The following is a 19,550-nucleotide window of genomic DNA, read 5'->3' on the forward strand; positions in this document are numbered from 1 at the left end:
TAAAATTTATATATACCATATATATATACCGTATGCCTTGTATGTACTTCTTTTTTTCATCAACATGGGATTATACTCTACAGTAACCAGCTTGTTTCGATTTGCAATGTTTTATAAACATTTTAAAAAATTAATATAGACCTGTTAATGGCAGCCTAACATACCGTTGTATTGCTGAGCCATAACTTACTTAACCAGTCCTTTACTTATTGGGCATTTAGTTTTGATTTTTTAATACATACCCAGTGCTGGATTAATATTTTTGTATAAACATCATTACACACTTGTCCTGTTTCCTTAGACGAATTCCTAGATAGGAATCACTGAGTCAAATGTTATGCACTGAGTCAAATGTTAAGGCAATTGATGCATAAATATTGTCAGATTGTCCCCCAGAAAGGGGATTAATGTGGTTTCTATTAACAACACCAGCTGCGAATGTCCACCCTTAGGGGTATCAGATCTCATGCAGCATTTACAAATAGAGCAGGGTCTAGACAGGGATGGTCTTAGTGTGAATCTTAATCTGATACTTACTAATATTTCCCCACTGTAGTCTTGGGCAAGGAATTTAACTTCTGCAGGTTCAGTTTCCTCTTCAGCAAAATACAAATAATAATAGTTTCTCTATCATAGGACTTTTGCCAGAGTTAAATGTGAAAAGAGAGGGAAAATACTTGAATAATGCCCAACTCAGAGTAACTGCCTGATAGCTATTATAAGTCTTCTTATCTGCTATAAATTATCCTTTTATTGATAGTGAGATCGATATGCAATTATATAAATAGTTTTCTGTATCTATTGTCCATTTTTGTTTTTCCTTGACTTGACTTCATTTCCTTTGCCTGTTTTTTACTGGACTGTTCATCTTTGTTCTCATTGATTCATAAGTGATTTATAACTTAATGATAATAATCCTATATATGACATATATCTAACAAATATTTCCCAAGTTTGTCAGTTGAGTCTTAACTTAGCATTTTGTGATTATCAATAGAAGGGTTTTTTCAACTTTTTGTTATGAAAATTTACAAACACACAGAAACATTGGAAGAACAATATATAAACATTTACCAAACAATCAGGTTCAACAGTATCTTAACAATGTGTCACATTTGCTTTATCTATCACTTTACGTTTTTGCTAAAACATTTCAAAATATGTTGCAGACAGCATACCACTCCACATCTACATGCTTTAGCAGATATCTCCTAAGAATTGAGACGTTCTCATATATCTACGCCAACATCATCATTACTCCAAACTTCACGTACACCTAGTTTAGAGAAGTTTTTAGTTGTCTCATTAAAATTCTAAAAATAAGTAAATAAATAAGGCTGTTAGTCTTCAAAATCGAAGGAGATCTTTCGGTGAGTCAGTTCTTCATTCCTGTAAAATTTCTAGCAAGCCTAGAAGAAATTATAGATATCACGAGTAAAAACCACAAGATTTTACTTTTTTTGCACCACAGCTGCAGGGAGGAACGGGAGAACAGAGAATTCTCCCCAGGCTGTGAGAAGCCCAAGTCACCCTTGATCACCGCACTCTCTCTCTTTTCTAAATATTCCTCATAAAGTAATTCAAATGGGCCCAACAGCTCAACAAAAGACACCTGGTAATGAGTGCCTAAAAGGCGGCTGGGGCACTTGTTAGCCTCATATAAACGTGAGTAAACAGACTGAATAACAGCTTGGAATATTTAGTTGAGCCCTCCTTGAATCAGCCGGACATGCGAGTCATTTGTCTTTCGATTACCTGCCGTCTCCCAGGCACAAAGGTGTCTGTGTCAAACATTCACCCACAGAGCAGCCCTCCTTTCAACACGTCTTGGTGCAGTAAAAAAAAAAAAAGAAGGCTGGTGTTCCCAGAGTTTTTTTGCAACCACATATGTAATAAAGACAAATTTGTGTTTTTTTTCCAACCATTTATGCCTACTCAATAATTCTACCAGAAGAGGAAAAATGTTGTCACTGAAATCTAAACCTAACGGTGCAAAATAGAGATTATAAAATGTGTGCTCTTTTGAAGTCTCTCACTAATGGGACTATTGAAGTTTGGGAGGAATTCAAATATTTTACTTTTAACTACGACTTAGAGGCTGGCAGTCATTAAAGCCTGCAGAACTCAGCACCTGCTCAGTGATACTTAATGAAAAGCAGAAGCATCTCTCTTTTGCCATGAATTCAAACAATTTTAAATTATAACCAGTAATGGGCCTGAAACCCATTATGAAAAGCGTGGGCTTTTTGTGCCCTGGAATCTATATCATCAGCAACTCCCTGGAACCAGGAACATCGGCCGTATCAGCAGAGAGGGAAGCAGGCGTCCACAGTCACCCTGCCTCCAACCAGGCACCCACGAGGGCCCCATCCAGCCAGCCCAGCACCCAAACTACAGTGGGAGGTGTCGGTGGGTTTTCTTCTGTACCCAGCCACAGTCCTTCCTGGCATTTAAAGTTCAAATTCTATTCCAACATACGGATGCTACTTTTCCACATCTTACTGACTCATAAAAAAATGCACAGATAATAAAAGTACTAGCTGATATTTATTGATTTATTTTTTGAGTTTATGGGCTCCCGTTGTGTAAACTGTCTTACTGCATGACATGTAATAAACACGCGACCGAGTTCTGTTAATCTATCTTCTCATTTTTCAGTATTTCATAGTGATCCTTTAGGAGACTATGGATAAGTAATAAACCCATTTAACAGGTAATGAAAGTGGGGCTCAAAGCAATTTCATGACTCTCTCAAGGTCATACAGGAAAAGGATCCTAGGTCTCATCCTGTACGTGACAGGATTGAGACTGTTGCCGAAATTCTCTGTTAATCTGGTGCTTGTGCCCCCATGCTCTCTAGGTTTGGCTCATGTTAGTTCTTACTCTGCATGGGTGGCAAGGCTCTGGGTATTTCTGCCCTGGGCGCCATCCACCCCCAGGGAAGGCAACCTGGAAGAGAAGGGCTGGAGGAAATGTAGGAACTGAGACGTTATTTGCTGTGGTCGAGAGTCAAATCCCCACCCAATGGAGAAGGCAGACTCAAAGTCCCTGGCCACGGGAAAGAGCAAGAACACCGAGGTGACTCAGGGGAGAAGAGGACCAAGGAAATATGGAAGCTGCGCTGCTGAGTTTCAAGGAGATGTCACCGCATTTCTGGTGGAGGGCTGAGGCAGAGCTCTGGAAAGATGATCATGAATAGTATTAATAGTAAGATGGTTAAGACCCCTGGAATCATGAAAAGCCTCACATTACCCAGTTCAGTGTGTGATGCTATGTCCCCCTAGGTCCTGCCACCAGATAAAAAATGCCTCTGTTTTGCTCCTTCCTCTGGTTGTCAAATCTTCAGGTGACAGGTGACACAGGCAGCAGCACTGAGGTTAACGGGTCATGTCATCAGGAAGAAAGGGACTGTATGTCCTGCAGGTCCCACTCACACTAACTATGAGCCATGGTTGTCTCAACTTGCCTGTCATTTAAAATGTAATCAGTAGTGGGCTTCCCTGGTGGCGCAGTGGTTGAGAGTCTGCCTGCCAATGCAGGGGACACGGGTTCGAGCCCTGGTCTGGGAAGATCCCACATGCCGCGGAGCGACTAAGCCCGTGAGCCACAACTACTGAGCCTGCGCGTCTGGAGCCTGTGCTCCGCAACAAGAGAGACCGCGACAGTGAGAGGCCCGCGCACCGCGATGAAGAGTGGTCCCCACTTGTCGCAGCTAGAGAAAGCCCTCGCGCAGAAACGAAGACCCAACACAGCCAAAAATAATAAATAAATAAATAAATAAATAAATAAATAAATAAAGGGAAAAAGATGGTTCAATTAAAAATAAAAAAAATGTAACCAGGAGTAAAAGCTAGCATTTCGCTCACCAGGCCCTGCACTGAGGGCTTGCTCTGCATTCTCATTTATGCCTCACTCCTTTCCTATTAAACTTGATCTCTGCTTACCGAGAAGAAACTTAAGAGCACACAGTTAATGTGTGGTGGAGCTAAGTTTTGCACCCAATCTTTCTGAGGCCAGATTATAGAGCTCTTTACTGTATTATACTGTCTTTACTGAAATAAATTGGTATATCTAAAAATTAAAATAAATGAAAAGAGAGAGAGGAATGGAAAAGAAAGAAATGCATAAATGCACGAGGGGATGCTATCTGCATTCTTTTGTAAAGGCAAATTCCATTCCCATGTGAAATATGCAGATGATGTTTCCTGCCACATACACAAAATGTCACTGTAAATGACATCAATAAAACATTTTCTACACTACATGCATGTACGGCCAGCAGTTGGGTGAATGCCGTATCCAGCTGGGTCTGCTGACCCAGATGGTCTGGAAGAAGTGATGGTGGATGACTCCTTAGTGCTCTCCCCTGACTTGATTTCCACTGGAAAATAAGTATCTGCCCTTCCCGCTGCAAGTTACAATGTTCTACTGCTTCTTGATATAGTAGCAAGCATCAAGATCAGCAACACAAAGAAGGAATGAAAGGTACAAGCATCAGTCTCTTGGGGGACATTATAATATATATTACTATCCACATTCCAAGGCTGAGAAGTGATGCTTCTCAGAGTGTTTATGGGTAAGTCTTCCCTGATGAGGACGATTTGAATGAAGTCAGAGAGCGTGAGAAGGAATTACTGCCTGAAAAAAGCAAAGATTATTTGTTTCTATTCCCTAGTTTGACCACTGCTATTGGGTTACTAGGTACTTCTAGACTGATAGTTATAGCCCGTTTAATCAGATGGAAACATTTGGAAATAAAAACACAGACAAATGGCTAAATTTGTTTGGATTATTCTAAATCATGAAATACTTATGTCTTTAAAACTTGACCTTCTTCAAAGTACCTGATGCCAAAATACTGCAGGCAGCCTTAATAAGAGAGCTATAAAGTTATCTGTTGTTTTTTAAAGTTAATGTTTGTTGACTATTTTGTGACAATAGCCACATCTATTTCAAAATGCTTTACTCAATACACTTACTGGAAGACCCTTTTAAAAGAGAAATTATAGATCTATATGTTTAAGTACAATCCATGAAAACACTGAAAGAGTACTAAGGATGTCAATATGAAAACACTTTGCAAGGTAGATCTTTGTCTGATATGTAATGTTAACATTCCCCGGGGTGAGGAGCTATCTGGGGAGATTTAAAAAAAAACAAAACCTTTCCTTCTGCATAAAAGTCTTGACTATACCTCCTCCCCTTCCCTTCAGGTAATAGAAATAATATTGGCTCTTTTTCTTCTTGCATCTCTAGAAATTCATGCTAGTCCTAAAAAATGATGAGCATCTTATACTTTTAATTTTCTCTAAGTTACAAATTAATTTTCATATGTAAATTCCATAGAAGGAAATGTCTGAGAAGAGTGATGGTCAAAGAGGAGGCGGGCAATTCAGTTAAGTCTGAATTTGTCCCTCACACACACACACACTCACACACACAGGCACACACTCTCACACACTGCCGAGGCATGCCTAACTTGTCCATCTCACTATAATCCACGCATTTTGATAAGATCAGGATAAATCTTTTTCTTTTAATGGAGATGAAACTAACACCAACTACACTAAAAGGCACTTACATTTATCTTAGAATATGTTAGGACAAAGAAAAACAAAAACAACTTTGCAACTGAACCATGTATATGGAGTTAAGCCATTCTGGTAGATTCTTGTTCAATCAATTAAGGTTTAATTCACAACTTTATTTTTTATACACAAATGAAAACTAGTGAGTAGTCCAAGCACCAACTTTAATTAACTGGAAACCATTAACTGTTCTTTCCTAATTCTTTGACTATATATTCTACTCAAAACCTGGATTCTTTCCCAAAGGAACTCCATTAATTACGGGGAATCTTTTTTAAGTTTGTTCCTTTCCATTCCTAAGCTTTTGTTTCTCTCTCTAAAAATGTATAGGGCATATTATCCTAATTTGGAGGAATGCAATTTCATAGCAGAATATTTTTTTTATAAATTATTCTGAGCTATCATTTAAAAAAAGAAAAACAACCAAAAGCCAAGCACAATTTTTTTAAGGCTATTAAAGGACAAAAGTTAGTGAGACCAGCGCTCTCGTGTCTGACATGCTCTAAAGTACAAAACAATAGAACAAGTCACTCACCAAATGTAGAGTGACATATTCATTAGAATGTGGGACAATGTGAGAATAAGAAGAATAGGGGAAAATATTTTTCAAGGAAGGAAGGAATACTTCAAAATTTTAATAGCGACTGCCTCCAAATGTAGAATTATGAGTCATATTTTCTTCTTTCTCATATTTTTTCTATACTCACTCAGCTTTATTAAATTTAGGGTGGGTACAGAAGAGCTATGATTCAAAATTCCAAAATCAGAAGGCAAGAGGCTCAGATGTTTTTCGTTGGGAGTCATAAGGTAAGTTGCTCTCAAACATCCTGTATTTGACATTTCTGTTGGTGCAGGCAGCTTCCATGGAGAATAAGACAGGCGGTTTTGCCAACATGATAAAATAATAATTGAATTAAAATACTTGCTTGTGTTTAAACTCTAAGATTTCAGAGAAAGTAAAAATAAAATGTAAAGGCCTTTCCAACATCCCTTCTGTAGTTCGTTATCTGAAAACCTGGACACAGTTTTTAAACCAAAGTAATTGACTCCTTCAGACCAAAGTGTTTTCGTTTCTCAGGGCTTACAAAAATCCCTGAGATGGGTACAGTTAATCTAATTTGTAAAGCACAAAGATTGAAGCTTTACACATTTGCATAAAATTAAACCTACCAGTCATTAATCCAGAGGTGACTTCTGTCAGTTGGCAGTTGTTTTCTGACTCTCTGGACATAAAGGGAGGGGATGGCATGTTTGAATGGTTCCCTGGGTCTGGCATTCTGTAATCCCCCAGACAGTTCTTCAGCACACAATGAGTCAGCCCGGGGTTGTATTCTCTGTTCTGTGCAGACAGTGACAGAGTATTCTTGTGGGACTTCACCCTTACATTTGCCTGCAGGCCGTGCAAATTAGATGCTTTCACAAAGTAAGAAAAATAACTTCCCAACTACATTACAATATAAACATTTTCCCCTGAACTTAAGGATAGTTGAGTCATAAAAATGGCTTGTAGCCTGGGTGGTCAGAATATAGAAGCATATACAAGGAAGATGAAATTTATTCTGGAAAATATCATTTCCCAGTCTGGTAAAAGCCCTCAGAAATGTTAAATTATTATGAAATGTTGCAGAAATGTTAAATTATATTCTGCTTGTTCTTTGTCCTTTAACCTTTCTTTGCCTTATGATTATTAAAAATAAATTAGTTCCCTTATATGTATGTATAGTTTTTATTTATTTATTTATTTGTATTTTGTTACTTAGAGTTAGGTTTTTGAACTTATGAAGGTTAGTATTTATGAACACCGATAAAGGTATTATCATGCAATATTATAGCAAAAGTCCAGGAGTTTCCTGCAGTGACAACAAAATCTTTACATCCTCCTTCTCCACACCCATAATGCACCCTGGTGTTCTTGTGGGGGAGCTTGGGTGTTCACGTCTGATTGACAGGGTGAATACAGAGCAGCAGATGGCAGAGCTCAAGCAGAGCCTCTTTGCATTCATTCAGTTATTCATCAAGTATTTATTGAGTGACTACTATGCCCCATGCACTGTCCCAAGGTCTGTGAGTCAAAAGAGACAAGATCCCCACTTTCACAGAGTTTATATTCTAGTGGAGAGAGACTCACTAAACAAATATATTTTAAACATTTAAGAGCACATTTGAATATTCCAAAGATAAGAAAATAGGACAGTGCGAGAGCGTATACCTAGAGGGAGTAGCCAAAACCAGAAGGAAAAGCCACTGTAGGCAGGAAACCTCCACCCTCTTAGGATCCCTGGCTGGGTCTGCAAATGAAGCTGACAGAGTCACAGGAGAAAAGCATACACGTTTATTTCATGTAAGTTTTACGTGGCATGGGAGCCTGCTGAGGGAAATAGAGACGTGAAGAAACAGGGGAGCTCTGGGTAGTTCACGCTGGGTTTGACGAGGAACGGGCAGTGGCGGAGGAGTGCAGTAGGTTAGAGAGTGTGGGCTCGGGGTCGTAAATGGGGGGAAATGGCAAGGTCTGTTTGTCAACATCCTTCTTGCTGTCCCTTTGTCTTAGGAGATAAGGATGCTTCTTTCCCCCAGATATAGGGAGGGCACCTCTCAGATGAGGGTTTTATAACCTGTTTCATGGGAGATGGGAAGAGGGAAAGTCACAGTGACCTTCCTGCTGCCATTTTCTCAAATTCCTTCAGCTTAAAATATTCGACATGCCAGATGCCATATTTTGGGGTACTGTGTCCGGAACCCCATTACTATCCATGTGAAGATCTGAGGAAGGGAATTCCAAGAAGTGGGGGGACAGGTGCAAAGACCCTGCAGCAGGAAAATGTGTGGGTTTCATAAGCCATGGAACACAGCGAGGGGAAAGGAGGAGTGGGAAGCAAGGACGGGCCACACGACACAGCATGTGGAAGGAACTGGTGCCACGTTAGATTTTCTTCTGAGGGAAATCTATACCAAATGCCTCTCACCGTTTATGACTTTGCTTCTGAGACTCAAAGGGATCTTTGTTCAAGAGGAGCCTCTTTTTTATAAGCTGTTACTCTAGGCTGTTCCTTTGGCCACTGATTAAAGAAACTTTCCCATATTGTGGAATGGAGAAGTCATTCTGGCTTATACATGCGTTAACTTGAATTTTATCCTAACTAGAACAGCCTGTTTGTGGCCTATCAAACATACATTGTACATCTGATTTAATTAGTAAAGAAAAGGGCACATTGAGCAGAAGTAAAGAATGTCCATGTTAAAAGTAAAGATTAAATGTCTCCCTTCCTGGGACGCCCGTGCTTGTTCTTCCACAGTAAGACTCCCTTCCCAGGTACCAAGGTCATAGTGACTCACTGTGTATGTGCTGATCTGGCTTTTCTTGCAACCTTGAAGGTATATATCCCTGACTTGTTCGATCTTCTTTGTTCTGAGAAGACAGGAAAACCGTACTGAAAACCTTGCTTCCCTGGAGCAGTTCCTCCGAGTTATCTGAGAGGCCGTCTTCCGGGCTATAGTCCTCAAATAAAACTCTTTGACTCAAATAAAACTCTTTTCTATTCCTACCATAGATTGTTCGTTGACTCTTTTCATTGACACCACTCTTACCCCAACAAGTCCCAGTAGCCACACGAAGGATTAGTCTGTGTTTTACGTGATTATTTTCTAACTCCGTTTCTAAGCTCTTTAGTGTGAAAATTTTAAACATAAACAAAAGAAGAAAGAATAGTATAACAAACCCCAGTTTTCAACAATGATCAACTAATTTTTAATTGCACAAGCAATACATGCTTTCTGTAAATAATACAAAAAAAAAACCTCAAAGAAGAAAAAACACAATTCCTCTATGTAGAGAAAACTACTGATAACTACAGTATAATACTACATCTTTTTTTTTTCATATACATATATAGGGTAGGGTTTTTGCTTGTTTCTTGTTTTTGTTGTCAAGATGAGTCCATGTTGTACGTGCTATTTTGGAAGCTCAGGCAACCTTTAAGCTATTTCCTCTACTCTCTCCTCACCCTTCCCATGGAAGTTTCCATCTTACCCCAGCTCATGACATGTTTATTTTGACATTCCTCCTGTTTACTCACCTTTGTACATATCCAGCATAGCTGAACCATGTTGCTCGGGAATAATTTCCATGTTGGTAAACTATCTACATGGATGGAAGCTGAAGGTCAGGAGAGTGGTTAGAAATGTGAGCTCCAGATTCCAATCCTGACTCTGCCTCTTAACCCTCTGAAGACAGGCAAGTCATTAGCCTCTCTGTGGCTCAATTTCACTGCTCATAAAATGGAGAAACAATCGTTTCTACATCCTAGTCTTGTTATGGATAATGTAGAATAATGTATGTACTCAGGGCCCTTGCCATATATCATGAGCTCAGTAAATGGTTGCTATATTTATTATTAAAACACTGGTTATTGGTGAACTGAACTTTTATGCCAAATGATAATATATCAAGGATAGTGATTTAACTTCCCCAAAAGCTGTACACAGCACCCGTGGCAAGTCGCTGTCTTATAATAATACCACAAAAAGCACTCTTGCTTTTTAAGTCCTCAGTTGAAGTTAGACTAGATATAACCAAGCAAAGAGCTCACTCATGTGCCCGCAGGGCAGAAAGCCAAACTCTGGCAGTGGGCGTTTGCCCCAAGGTAAGGGTCTACTGCAGGACACCAAGCAAGGGAGTGGGAGACAAGCCTCAGATCCACTCCCACTTGGTCTTTGGGTTGGGGGTGTTTTAAAACAAAGAGGCTGGATTAATCATCATCGTGTGACATTTCTTAATCTAGTTCAGGAGTCAGAATGTCTCTGGTTTAGATTCTCTGGCCAAGTGGTCCACGGCTCAGGGTCTGTAAGCTCATCTTGCCCTGGAGAAACAGCCTGAGTTTATATGTTAATGATGATATCCATAAGAGCAGTTTTAGTACATTAACTATGTTATTGACAGCAGCAATTTAAGTCATCCGATTCTGGTTGATTAGTGTTCAGTTAGCAAAGGACTGAGGTCAGAGGGGACAAGAAAGGGACTGACGTTTTGGATAGAGAGATTCATCATAAACTTGGTAAGGGAACTTGGTTTTAGGGGGACTCAGTTTCAACGTGCCACGTTGGCATCTTATTTATTAATCAGTGTATCCTATGTAATATGCCACTTAGTATATAGAATAGCACCACTTGGGAATACTGTATTTATGCTGAAAATATTTGGTCTTGGTCTCTGTTCAAGAGGGGCCAGCTAGTATATGATCAGCTCTCCCAGGTGAGGGAAGGAAAAGCCAGTAGTGTGGGAATAAAAAACATATTACCTGTCATTAATGAACAATAGTGAGGCTATGAGGGCAGGAGGAATCTTGCTAACACAGACCCTCATGACCATTTGAGGGATAGTTTATGTGGGCTCCACCTAGCAATTCTCTGTGTGTGCTTCATTCCTCATCTGTAGGTAGCACTGAAAAATCATTAAAAGTAAAGGAATATGTTCTCCAAAAGGGTGAAGGAGAAAGCCACCTCCTTAGCAATTCTGCCTTGCAATTTTCCTTCCACCCTATTTTGCTGACATCAATCTTCTTGCATTAGATTTTTAAAAAGAATGAGACTAAAAAGGAATCAGAGAAACAGAGCAGAGATTCAGCAGAAAACTTAAAGTGAAGAGGTTGATCACCTTTGTCAATTTTAGTTTTAAGATGAGATTTTATGGAAAATGACACTGTATTGCCCTCTGCTATAATCAGGAGGAAACCAGCCTCTTTACCTCTCATGCTGAGGTGTGATTAGATGCCTAGCAAAGTATTTTCAAAATTTAAAGTTGTTTCCATAAGATTGTAATTCCAGCTCTACCACTTCCTTAAGTTCATTTACCATGGTATGGCCTTAGTGTTACATTTTACTAGGAGCACTCATGCTGTGTGGTGATTAAATCTGTGAAACAGCTTTTCCTAAAAGTAAACAAATAAAGACTCCATTGAAATTCCTTAACATGCAAGCTCTCTCCCTTTGTCTCCCTCTATCCCCTTCTTTCTTTCTCTCCCATTTTTCCCTTTTGCTTGGCACTTTATTCCTTTCCCTTTCAAATGGCTAGCTTACCATAAACATTTTTCCTTCACACACACACACACACACACACACACACATAGGCACACCTGGCACCACTCACCCAACAGTGTCTGCTACTGATTGGCTTCCTCCAAAAAGGACAAAGGGTCAGTTAGAGGAGCCATCCTTCAGTTCGCAGTGGAAATCTGGCAAAATTGCTGAAATTGGTAGAACTGCCCTTACAACTCTGCAGACAAGTAATTGGATCCATATGTCCTGCCTTACAGAATATTTCAATGAAATTAACTTCAGCGTGGGGCTCTGATTTCAGTAAGAAAAGGGGCAGAAGTAAAAAGACACACCTACAATGATCCACCTAGTTTATTTCTTGGCAAGTGAGTATCACATCTTCTACAGAGACTTGTGCTTGTGTTACAGGGGAAGTGGGTGTCTTAAAGCTGTCCGCAAGAAAGCAGGAGCCTAACCTAAATTATTAAATGTCTCTAAGCACCTACATGCATGCATACATACTCTATAACTCCATAACCATTAGATTTCTGAAAAATAACATTTGACTGGGAGTTCATCAGTCAGAGATCTAATATGATTTGATCATTTGAAGACAAGAGCATGAATAAAACTTAAATTCAAATAAAGCTTTATTAAAAATGCAAATCACTTTCACTATAAATATTAAGGAAGGCTCCACGAAGTTTAACACATCAAAAAGATTGTTTTATTTCTGCAGCTGTGGAGAGGTAGCTAGCAACTCAGAAGAGGAACTCCAGGGTCTCACTGGCTGGGTTCAAATATTTCATCCTTTCAATCTTGAACTTCATCTCACTCCCTGGTAACATCCTGCAAAATATCATTTCTCTTTCCCAGAGAATCCAGTCTGGATTCTAGCTACATAACCTTGGAAAACTCTGTTTCTCTACACCTAAGTTGCCTAATTTGTAAAACAGACATAAGAGGGTTGTTGTGAGTATTAAACTAGTTACTTCAAGTAAAGTTCTTACAATAATGCTTGGTATATAGGAGGTGACAAACAGAAGACCTTTCACATTGAACTTGTCTCTAACAAGAACTATTATGGTGCATGCTTATTCTATCACTAACTTGCTTTGGCCTCTGCAAGCCAGTTAATGCCAGTTATCTTGCTTGTATGAAGGAAGAGATAGGACTTCATTTCTAACATTCTATATATATACAATACACATAGAATATTTACATTTCCAGGACGTTTATTGGACTTCAGTAGCACATAAACTAGTTTAAATATTGTTGTGTGTGATATGGGCTTAACAAATCTAAAACAGTCACAGTCATTGAGTAACTGATCGCAAACATTTCTAGTTCAGGTGCCAAGTTTGGGGAAGGCAGAGGTAGCACCATGATAAAAAATAATAATAAAATTCTCCTTCCAGCCAGGTCAAGAGACATGACAGAGAACTGTACCCAACATCCTTGTCAAATAGCTCATGAGGGCACTCACTGTATAAAAGAGAGCTGAAAATTCTTCTTGACTGATTATTGGGAAGAAAGTCAGGCAAAGTGTAGCAACGCTAGACAACTCACCAGAGCACCCTGGGATAACATTAATTGGACTGGATTCTCTGGGAAAGAGAAATGATATTTCGCAGGATGTTACTAGGGAGTGAAATAAAGGTCAAGATTGAAAGGATGAAGTGCTTAGAAATTGATCAACAAAGTTTTCTGTACTTTGTCAACCACACATCAGTTAGCATGTTACCACCGAGAGGTTAATTTAAGACATGGATGCTTTGGGCTTATATTTTTCTTTCTTATAAAATGCAACAAAATCCCTGCATATACCAACTGTTGACTTCATCTTTATTAAATCAATTAGTGATCCCTCTTAAATTTTCAGCCAGAGGAAACTGAAGTAGAGACAAACAGGGTTTCAGAGAACTTAAGAATGTGTAAATTTAGACTAAATACCTCACATTTTAAATGAAGCATATGATAAAACAACTTGACCAAAGCCATATGACTTAGTGACAGGAGCCAGGACTAAAAATTCAAGTTGCCTGACTCTAAGGTCATGCTAGTCCCATTACACCAAACTGCCTTCACTTTTGGAGATGAACAAAATCTTCACAAGCCAAGATTCAAATATCAAGTTTCTGTTCTATCAGTTACACTCTAGACCATTCAAGCTCTGTGGTTCAAAAGAGATTCAAAATTCCATGACTCTCAAAGTCTTAAATATACCCTCAAAGAATTCCAACACAAGGTTTACTAGTAGCTTTATAGCATATATATCTTGGGTTGGCCAAAAAGTTTGCTTGGGTTTTCCCATTATGGAAAAACCCAAACAAACTTTTTGGCCAACCCAGTAATTCATCCAATAAACAATAATTGTTGTCTTGGAATCATTTGGATTTATTATGAAAATTCTTGAGACTGTTTTTGAGAAAAATAAGCATATAAACAAGGTTAAAAATGGGGTAGAGAAGATAAATCCAAAATATCTCACTTCTGTCTTTCTTTTTTTTAAGAGAGAAATATTACTAATTGGGATTTCTCCTATGTCAACTGAATGATTTTTACCTAATTCACTCTTCACTACAAAAATATGTAAAGATTACAAATATCCCTTTTTAACCTACCGCAATGACAAAAGTTTTCTTGATGCCATTTGGTCGATCACTTTAACCCAGTAGCCTGGGTAAGAATCACCACAATGTAGGGGGGTGTCTGAATGTTCCACACATGTTGCAACTTCTATTATTTTTGTACTTGATATAACTGAAAGTCTACTAAACCCATGACTGTGTTAACTTTTTTTTTTTTTTCAGGTTTGCCAGGCATATGAGGGCTAGAAAGCTATCCATACTGTCAATAGTGTGTGCCTTTTTTGGAGTTATGGTTTCTTGTGAAAATATATGTTTTGGCTCAGATATTAGCTTGATGCAGCATTTATGATCAGTAATGTTTTTTCAACTAGCACATGTGCCCAAGAAGATCCTGGGAAAATTTTTGAGTGAGCATTGTACTGAATAAATGCTTTAGCATACTCAGTGTTCTAACTGTATACATTTGATATCTCTAACATGTCTAATTCACCATTTCCTCTAAGCAGGGAGAATGCCAATTTTGGTCACACCTGTTTTCAAAACCAATAGTTTTTTTTATTTGCTAAGATTCTGTTTTCTATAACTTCTGTTGTTAGTTTCTTCTTCAGTGTTAATTTGGGACCCAAGAATAGCAGTAGATAAATAAGGGAGGCCTAGGAAAACTAATGTAGGGAATGAAAACTGAAAAGCATGGGATTGGTCTAGACCCAGAAGTGGTCACAATGGAACCAAGGATCAAAGGAAAGATGCATACCAAACCAGAGGTCAGTCAATGTCCTGGTGTGAAATCCAGAGAGTTGGAAAGCAGAGAAAGGGAAGAAATGGGAAGCCAGGAGGAAATGAGGTCTCAGGCAGAAAACTGAAGTCAGAGCAAGATTGGGAAGGGGAAGTTAACACACCACCCATCCAAGCAATCAAGAATCAAAGAGGAAACACTCTTGGGAAGGGAGACTCTAAACCCAAAGTCTGTCTCCACCAGGATTAGTTTTAAATGTTTCCATCTATGGGCAGGAGCTAAGCCCGCCACACAGAGAGACAGGTGGTTAACCAGGAATCAAGAGCAGATCCTGACAATATTAAGATCTACTTTACTAGGATACTTAGAGTGGAATTTTATTCAACAATAAATTAGATAACAAAGATATAATAATGAAGAAAACAGGTAAGATTTCCTACCCTCATGGAGTTTACATTTTATAGAGGTAGGTAAATACAGGTCATGGAGCATAGTTACAGAACACAACTTTTCAGACTTGAAAGGTAACCTAATTTCTATCCTTATCTAGGTCCACTTCCATAAACAGCTATCCTAGCATTTGCTCTAATTAATTCCTGAACTTGTCTCTTTTTTTTTCTTATTCACTTTTTCTAGGAAATTTTTTTTCACATATTCCTTTTCTTTGTTCCTATATTCACTTCTGGAGCCATTCTGGTTTTAAGTTCTCATTCATTTTTTTAATATCTCATGATTCCCATATCCAATTCAAATCAATATGAATTCAATATTTCTAGGCTCCAGAGAAGACATCAAAAGGAGAAAGGGCAAGTCTCTCCACTCAAGGAGATTTTATTTCTGCAGGAGTCCATATGTCCTCAAGAAGCTGTCAGACCAGGATGAATGTTATGATGGCCCACACGGGAGGCATTATGTACTGTGGTGGTAAAAAGGCTATGATAACAGAGGACAGTTTCCAGATTCCCAGAACAGAACTGAAATCGCTTCCAGTTGGCAGGCATCGGGAAATGCTTATAGAGGAAATCTAATGAATTTATAAGAAAATTAAATTAAATTAGATAAAATTTAATGAGTAAACATTAAATTCAAGAGTAGGGACTGTGTCTGATTCCTCATTTTATCCCTAGTACCTAGAACCTAGAAACAGAGCCTGGAATGTGGTAATAATTTAAGTACACAACAAATATTTGTTGAACTGATCTTGAATGATTGGATTAAATCCTGGACAACTAGGAGGACTTCAATTAAGTAAAACTGGGGCAAACAGAGCAGGTCTTTTCGAAGAAAAGAAAGACACGACATGAGCAAAAATAAGAAAAGAGAAAAATGTGAGCAGAGGGTAGCCTAATTTGGATGAAGTGTTTACAGAAAAGGCCCGTTTGAAAGCTTAATGATTTTATATGAGACTCGCTGGTTTCAGCATCGTGGTGAAAGCGTGCGCCCCATATCAAGGAAAATGGGGGAAGGAGTAAGATAACCAGGCAGACTCAATTCAGATGTCTGGCTGAGTGAGGCTAATAAGAAGGGGCCCAGGAGAGAAGTGTCAGATTGGAGAGAGCAGTATGGTAGGGAGAGAGCTAGAGGAACAAAGAGTGAGACCCAAGTGGGGAGGAAGACGGGACAGGCGGGGTAGGACCCCAGGACCAAAATCACAGGAGGAAGAAGCCTGGGCTGGGTGGACACAGGCCTCATCTCGGCTTCGCCATTAACTATTCGCTTTGGGGGCGAGCCACTTCCTTCTGAGTGTGTTCTCTCGTCTGTAAAATGGAGATGAAACCTACATCACCCTATCATGTCTACATAAGACAACTTTTGTTAGATACCTGATATATACAGTATACCACCATAAAAATAAGTATGTTTCTATAGAATTACATAGAGAATGTGTTTACTTATAGAAAAGACGAATATATAGCAGTATTGGGTTGGCCAAAAAGTACGGAACATCATATGGAAAAACCCAAACAAACTTTTTGGCCAACCCAATACACTGATTTTCTAGGGCTGCTGTAACAAAGTACCACAAACTGCTGGTGTAGAACAACAGAAATGTGTTCTCTCATCATTCCAGGTGCCAGAAGTACGAAATCAAGGTGTTGGCAGAGTTGATTTTTTCTTGGAGGCTCAGAGGGAGAATCTTGCCTCTCTCTTAACTTCTGGTGGTTGTTGGCAATCCTTGGTGTTCCCATGCTTATAGTCGCCTAACTCCAATCTCCGCCTCTGTTGTCACATGGCGTCCTCCTTGTGTGTCTCTGTGTGTCTCCTTTTCTCACAAGGACGACAGTCATATTGGATTTAGGGCCCAATCTACCCTGCTCTGACCTCATCTTAACTAATTACATCTGCAAAGACCCCATTTCCAAATAAGGTCACATTCTGAGGTTCCAGGTTGGCATGAATTTCAACCCAGCATAAGAAGTATATTCCTAACTTATTCTTATTTTTATAATAGCTTCGACAGGCTATTATTATAAGAACTAGGATTTGAGCCTTAGGGGGAGGGGAACAAAACGGTTGAGGCCCCAGGTCAGGAAATCTGAATTCCATCTATTCCTCTTCCCACGTGTGTAGCCTCGGAGGTTACACCCTCTTTAGTGGTTAGTCTTCTCATCTGGTAAACAGGGGGCAGAACTTCAGAGTGTTTGGGGAGGACTAAGGGAAGTAATGCGTGTGATGCACTTTGCATGGTACTGGCCCAGAGGGATGGTGCTCAGCTCACTCTAAGGAGGCCAACCTGTGCTGCAGGTGCGGGGGGGGGGGGGGGATAGGGGGAGGGCAAAGTTTCTGCTCATGTGAACGTGACTCACCATTCATCCGGACACAGGCCGAAAGCACTACGTGGAGAGCCCCTCTCATCTTTACAATCTAGCACTCTGCCACTACGACTTCCCCAGGCCAGCTTGCTCAGTGCTAACCCCAGTGACTTGCCACCGTTCTTGATCCAGGTCCCATGGAAATGCCAGGCCACTGGCCACTGTCCAATGTCTAGCACTTCAGTTTGCCCACCAGCTTTATACACTATATTATTGGACTCCGAAAACCAACTGCTTAATCCTCATCGTCAACTTCTTCTTAAGTTATTTTTGCAAAGAACAATTTAAAATATATGTAAATAATGCCTTAACTTTCATAAATCTGTAATACATTATCTTGCTAAAACTTTATAACTCTTTCAGGTGGAAAACCAGGTAGTTTATTTACATGACTTAAACACAACACTTCGCTGTATCCTGACTGGTGGGAACACCTTCCACAGTACTTGCTTATATTAGCCGTATTCTAGGAGTTCACTGTTGGCCACCTGGTAATGAAATATACAAATCTGAATCAGTTACGCAGTTTGTGGTAGTCACTATCTTATCCACAAAGAAGGCTGACCATAGTAATACCTTTGAATAGACTTAAGACTTGGCCTGAAGTTATACTGTCAAAATCTAGATTGGTCTCCTGTTGGTTTGCTCGATTTAACACTCAGTTTTGTCAGCTTGCAGTTGGTTTTCCAGGGTGCTGTACTGAGAACCTTACAGGAGGAGTAAAATCTGAACATTACCTTTGCTATTCGTGAGGCACTTTTATATCATGAGTCCATACTCTTGGATTCAATTGATGTTATGGAATGATGTATAAATGCAGCAGGGCTGCAGAGTGCCCTTTAACCCCCAGATGGGCAAATATTCTCAGGATTTTAAGAAAATGATTTTAAGAACTGCTGTATGCTCTTGCCTGTTATAAAGTTCATGGATAAGCAGGCAGGCAGGGATTCTTACTGACTGATGTCTAAGATAAGCAAATTATGCATTAATTTCAAACCTCAGGAAGCCCAAGGTTGTGTACCAACCACCTGAATCTAGAAAAGTGAAATGCAACAAAATTCCTGGCAATTCACAAGTTGCAGATGCTTTACATTTGGTATTTGGGATCTACCTGAATTTGAGTGTGTCTACACTATCATTTCCATTTACTTTATAGTTAAGTACAGTCATTTTCATTTGTAACAGCTACATATGACAGGCAAGGAAACACTTAAAACCACAAGCGATCTTGGAGCATGTGTGCAAAAGATGACACGAGACTGCTTTTGTCTTCTGAGCTCATTCCTAATTTCTGTGTCCGAAATATATCAGCCACCATATATAAAACTTTTAACAGAACCCAGATTTCACGAATTTGTGGCTTGCCTGAACTTACTTTTTTAAAATCCTGGATGTACTGCAGATGAAAATGATCTCTATTACCTTAGAAATTGCACTTTACAAAATAAAAAAGATGAACATTTTTCAGCTTTATTTCAGAACATTCTAAATCCCAGGAACGTTTATTGATGTAAATCCACACAGATTAAGCAATTTAGAGATTTGGGGCAAACAGGCACCACTTTGCAGTACGTTTGGAAAAGAGAAAGCATCTCAGCACATGTTCTGCCACAAAGCATTTGGCAGTCTAAGTTAGCGCTTCAGATTTCCTTCTGAAAGGGACAAGAGACTTCCTGTCATTCCTCTGGGTTTCTGCATGTGACACGGAGGTGCACGATGCAAAGTGTAAACAGATGTAAATGGTGAGGGAGGGAGCCAGGCCAGTGTGTGCTTCTACACACTCTCCACAACC

General features: G+C 39.4%; 1 protein-coding gene across 1 annotated transcript in view; it reads right to left on the reverse strand.

Annotated features, from left to right (window-relative positions):
* Positions 1 to 19,550, reverse strand: part of LOC118895881 (putative tripartite motif-containing protein 75) — a 293,235-nt gene that overhangs the window by 226,368 nt on the left and 47,317 nt on the right. The gene's annotated exons all lie outside the window — the stretch shown is intronic.

The sequence above is a fragment of the Balaenoptera musculus genome, chromosome 5 (genome assembly GCF_009873245.2).
Source record: "Balaenoptera musculus isolate JJ_BM4_2016_0621 chromosome 5, mBalMus1.pri.v3, whole genome shotgun sequence".
NCBI classification, from domain to species: domain Eukaryota; kingdom Metazoa; phylum Chordata; class Mammalia; order Artiodactyla; family Balaenopteridae; genus Balaenoptera; species Balaenoptera musculus.